The sequence below is a fragment of the Prunus dulcis genome, chromosome 3, assembly GCF_902201215.1.
Source record: "Prunus dulcis chromosome 3, ALMONDv2, whole genome shotgun sequence".
NCBI classification, from domain to species: Eukaryota; Viridiplantae; Streptophyta; class Magnoliopsida; order Rosales; family Rosaceae; genus Prunus; species Prunus dulcis.
Genome location: NC_047652.1, coordinates 21,438,508 through 21,443,879, shown reverse-complemented (window position 1 = coordinate 21,443,879; position 5,372 = coordinate 21,438,508). Strand labels below are relative to the sequence as shown.

At 38.5% G+C, this 5,372-nt stretch overlaps 1 pseudogene; it reads right to left on the bottom strand.

Annotated features, from left to right (window-relative positions):
• LOC117622839 overlaps positions 1 to 3,337 on the bottom strand; it is a 32,965-nt pseudogene extending 29,628 nt beyond the window's left edge.
• Between the last annotated feature and the right edge of the window lie 2,035 nt (positions 3,338 to 5,372).

Genomic DNA, 5,372 nt, shown 5'->3' with positions numbered 1-5,372 from the left:
AACTGGTTCACTCAGATGTCTGTGGGCCAATGCAGACTACAACAATAGGTGGAAACAAATACTTCTTGACCTTCATTGATGACTGCACTAGAATGTGCTGGGTGTATCTCATGCACTTTAAGTCAGAAATGTTTAATATTTTCAAGAAATTTAAGGCTATGGTGGAATTACAAGGCGGGAACAAAATCAAGAAACTTAGAAGTGACAAAGGTGGAGAATATACTTCCACTGAATTTCTGCAGTTTTGTGAAGAAATTGGTTTAGAAAGACAACTAACTGTGGCCTATTCACCTCAGCAAAACGGAGTTGCTGAGAGAAAGAACAGGACCATTATAGAAATGAGCAAGACAATGCTGAAAGAAAAGAAACTACCACATAAATTCTGGGGAGAGGCATGAATACATGTCTATATTCAGAATAGATGTCCCACAAAAGCTTTAGATAATGTCACTCCTTTTGAAGCTTTTAGTGGAAGAAAGCCTGGAGTTAAGCACTTGAGAGTGTTTGGTTCTGTTTGTTTCTGCCATGTGCCTAGTCAGTTGAGATCTAAGCTGGAGGATGCAGCTGAAAAATGCATTTTTGTTGGCTATGGCAAATGTGAAAAGGGGTACAGAGTGTACAATTTGCAAACCAACAAGGTCACTACATCTAGAAGTGTGATCTTTGATGAGAACACATTATGGGATTGGGATAAACAAACTGTTGATTCTATCACAGTTCCAATGAGGCTTGAAGATACTCCCAGAAGCTCTGAAGAGGAATATGAAGAAACAATGATAGACAACATCTCTAGCCAAATTTAGGTGACTACAGCTGCTCCTAATGTTGATTCACCAAGTGATTCTCCAAGTTCTACACCTATGAAGCTTAGAGACATCACTGAGATCTATGCTAGATGCAACATGAGCATCATTGAGCCAGAGAATTTTGCAGAAGCCTCAAAGGATAAAGCTTGGCAAAAGGCAATGGAAATAGAAATGGAGATGATTGAGAAGAATGAGACTTGGGAACTGGTTGATAGACCAAGTGATAAACCTGTGATTGGTGTGAAATGGGTGTATAAAACCAAATTGAACCTTGATGGCTCAATCTAGAAGCATAAAGCTAGGCTGGTGGTCAAAGGCTATGCACAAAAGCCAGGAATTGACTTCAATGAGACTGTTGCTCCTGTGGCCAGACTTGACACAATTAGAACTCTCATAGCTTTGGCAGGTCAAAAGGGGTGGAAACTATACCAATTAGGTGTCAAGTCTGCATTCCTAAATAAGGAGGAAGTTTATGTAGATCAACCGGACGGATTTGTGACTACAAACTATGAAGACAAGGTGTACAAATTGAAGAAAGCCTTGTATGGTTTAAAACAGGCTCCAAGAGCATGGTATGAGGAAATCAATGCCTATCTCATTAGCTGTGGTTATGTCAGAAGTACAAGCGAGGCTACATTGTACTGCAAGACTAAAGAAGACTCTGGAACTCTAATAGTCTCAATCTATGTTGATGACATTGTGTGTACAGGGAGCAGTGAACAATTAATTGAAGATTTCAAGACTGAAATGATGAGAAGGTATGAAATGACTGACTTAGATCTCCTATATCACTTTCTTGGTATGGAAGTGATTCAAACTGAAAATTGCATTTTCATAAACCAAAAGAAATATCCACTGACATTATTGAGCAAGTCTGGTTTGAAACAATGTAAACCAGTTGGTACTCCTCTTGTGGCAAGTGAGAAACTATGTAAGGATGATGGAAGTGAACCTGCAGATGAAAATGAATATAGACAAATGGTTGGTAGCCTACTGTATTTGACTGCTACAAGACCAGACATAATGTTTGCAGCTAGCCTATTAGCTAGATTCATGCATTGCCCAACAAAGAAACACTATGGAACAGCTAAGAGGGTGCTAAGGTATATTCAAGGCACTATTGACTTTGGTATTGAATATCAGAAGGGAAAAGAGGCTATCCTAATTGGATATTGTGACAGTGATTGGAGTGGAAGCCAGAATGACATGAGAAGCACCTCTGGCTATGCCTTCTCCTTTGGTAGTGGAGCATTCTCTTGGGCATCAGTCAAACAACATAGTGTAGCTCTCTCTAAAGCTGAAGCTGAATATGTCGGCGCAAGTGAGGCTACTACACAGGCTATATGGCTGAGATTTGCGCTTGAAGACTTTGGAGAATTGCAGACTGAGGCAACTCCATTAATGGTGGATAATACCTCTGCCATTGCAATGACAAGAAATCCTGTTTTTCATTAGAAAACCAAGCACATCAACCGCAGGTATCATTTCATCCGAGATGCTTTGCAAGATGGAGTGGTGGACTTGAGGTACTGCAAGTCTGAAGAACAAGTGGCTGAAATTTTCACTAAAGCTCTGCCTAAAGATCGGTTCAACTATCTTAGGGGATTGCTTGATGTTAAACCAGTTAACAATTTAGAAGGGAGTGTTGAAGTATAAATTGTTTCAGGCCTTTAGATTGTTCGTTAGCCAGATGTATGGCTCATATGCCATCACATATTGTTGGACTAACATGTCCAGATTCATGCCAAGTGTACAGCTCACGGGCTGGTACAAATGTATTGGCTGAGTCATTTTTGTATTAGCTACAATATATATATTGAAAGTAGAATGAGATCACACAGTGTGTGTGTGTGTGTGCATGATAACAATCATTGTCTAACAGACTCTCTCTCTCTCTCTCTCTCTCTCTCTCTCTCTAAATCGTTTCCTCATATACTTTCTGTGCAAGAACACTTAATAATACACAGAAACTCCAACAGGATTTCATATTCTTCAACCAATACTACATAAGAGTGTTGCATAGTATTTGCATGATAGAGGATCTTACCATCGTCGTTGATGATTCCTTGATGAATTAACTTTGGGATAGAGAATTGCAAAGTCAAAATTGCAGCTGATGCAGGGAAGAAGGCAACTCGCCTGATATTCAGTTTCTCTGCCACTTCCAGAGCCCACCCGACACCCTCATCAGCAATGACACAAGTGACTTTGTCACCTTCCCCTTGGTTGATCTTCTCTATCAGCTCCTCCAACTTCCCAGGCATGACTCTTTGCGTTGCTTCACATAACTTTCCTACCTCATGCCTGGCCTCCCAGGGCTCTAAGCCATCTGGAAGTGAAACTAGGCAAATACGATCCGATAACTGACTTTCATCAGCAGCCAAGGCATTCACGACACGCTTGTGATTGTAGTCTGTATTCACAAATGTGACTCTGAAGCCATGGTTAACTAAGCAATGTGACAGCTCCATCAAGGGAATCACATGACCTTGTGCTGGAAAAGGAACAGCTATTATATGTGGGTTGCTCATTTTTGTTCTTGATTTTTCCTTTTTCCACTTTAAGATGTTTTCGAATGTGGCTTCTGAATCGTATTATATATACAAGGAGCTTTGGAGAACTGGTCTTATTTGAATCCATAAAGGAAATTGTAATTGTATTTCTCAATAGTGAATCAATAATTACACGTGCGGGACCAAATTGGGACGTTTTACGCCTTTACCTTGCGTTGCGTCAGTGTGGGCTTTCATTTCCCTCACACCTCTTGTAGTTTTGGTACCTTTTGATTGGAAATAGTAAGGGGCACTAAGAGACGCCCCCAAAAGCAAAGCCACATAACTGGGAGATGGGCAGAAGGGTAAGAAAGAAAAAGACAAAAGTTCCAGCACCACATGTTCTCATCCAGCAAAAGCTTTTTCCGTAGCACTTTGGATCAGTACCTCAAAATTTTTATCAGCAACTCAATAATTTAGTTTCTTACATAATTTTCCGTTTATGCCCATGTCGGTGAATAGTACTTTTAGAAGAGCATTTCATGTAATTTTAGTGTCTTCTCCACCATATAAATATGTAAAACCCTGCATTAATTATGTAATGCAAACACGGTTGAGAAGAAAACATCTCAGTGCACTCTTTGAGCAATACACTTTCTTTACCTTGGCTTAAACCACGTTCACGCCAAAAAAATATTGGTATTAGAGCCATAGCTATCTTTGTTTAATATTGTTAAGTTAGTAAAGTAGCTTGAGGAGTGAAGCTAATAGTTAATATTAAGAAAAATCAACATGTCGTTTTGCATGTTTGGACCTTAGTGGGCGCCTATTACGATTAGAGAAAGATTACAACAACTAAAATCCAAGCCTGCGTATGAAAAGATAAAATAAAAAGCTTAGAAGAACTACTACAGCAAGCAATAAATGGTAATTATTTTATTTAATAAAATATTTAAATACTAAGCATTCACTAAGTAACTAATAATTAAAACATAACTACTAAATAAAATAATTAAAAAGAGAAATCAATATTATGCTATTTAAAGAGTATAAATTCTATTTCTAGAGTATAGCCGCCCGGCTATACGGCTAAAATACTCTATTTATAGAGTACTGGCGATATTTTTTAAATAGAAAAGTATAGCCGCACGGCTTTACACTAAAAATATTTTCAAATTTTCTTTTTATTAATTAAACAATGTCTTAGCCTTATTTAAATACTTTCATTAGTAATTGTGTTCTAATTATTATTTATTTAGTTAATAATTAAATATTTTAATTAACTTCATAAATTATATTATTGGCAAAATTGTAGCAATAGTCTCTCGATTAAGACCCAACTTTACTTTTCGTCCCTTATGTCACAAAATTATTACGGTGATATTTCAATTATATCTCGCATTGCACCACTGGTTATTTCAGTCAATTCTGTTTATTTTTCTGTCAAAATTGATCACATGTCAGACACATGATGGATATTTTAAGGGTAAATAAGACTTTTACCTAACCAACACCTCCGTCTACCATCCTTTCTCCCGATTTCTCTCTCTTCCCCCTGTCTCTCTTCGAATGAACCAGGTGCACCCCAACCACCACCCTGGTAAATTAAACCTAACCAACCCAAACCCACCATTCCCACCATTCCCACCACCCCATAACTTGCTCCTCCTCCCTCGCTGCGCACACCACCTATCCCCAAAAATTCTCAGCGCACTCAACCTCTTCTTTTCCTCCCCAAATTCAACAATTTTTCCCAATCCAAGACAAATTCAACAATATTTTCCCAAATCCAGCACAGTTCAAGGTCAAGGAGGAAGGACCCATCTAACAAACTGAGGGTTGATCTAGTTTTTTGTAGTACTAAATTGGGTTTTTTTTCTTCTTCTTTCCCATGGGAAGGTAGTTCAAGGCTGAAGATAAGGGGCTACTAGTTGAGAATCACTAGATCTTTCCTGCCCTCTCACTTCTGAACTTGGAGAGGCTAAGATCGAATTGGATTAATAGGAAAAGAGAGAACCCTTTCCATTTCGTGCGTTTGCTTGCATTTTCTTTTTGCTTTGAGATCAACAACAAT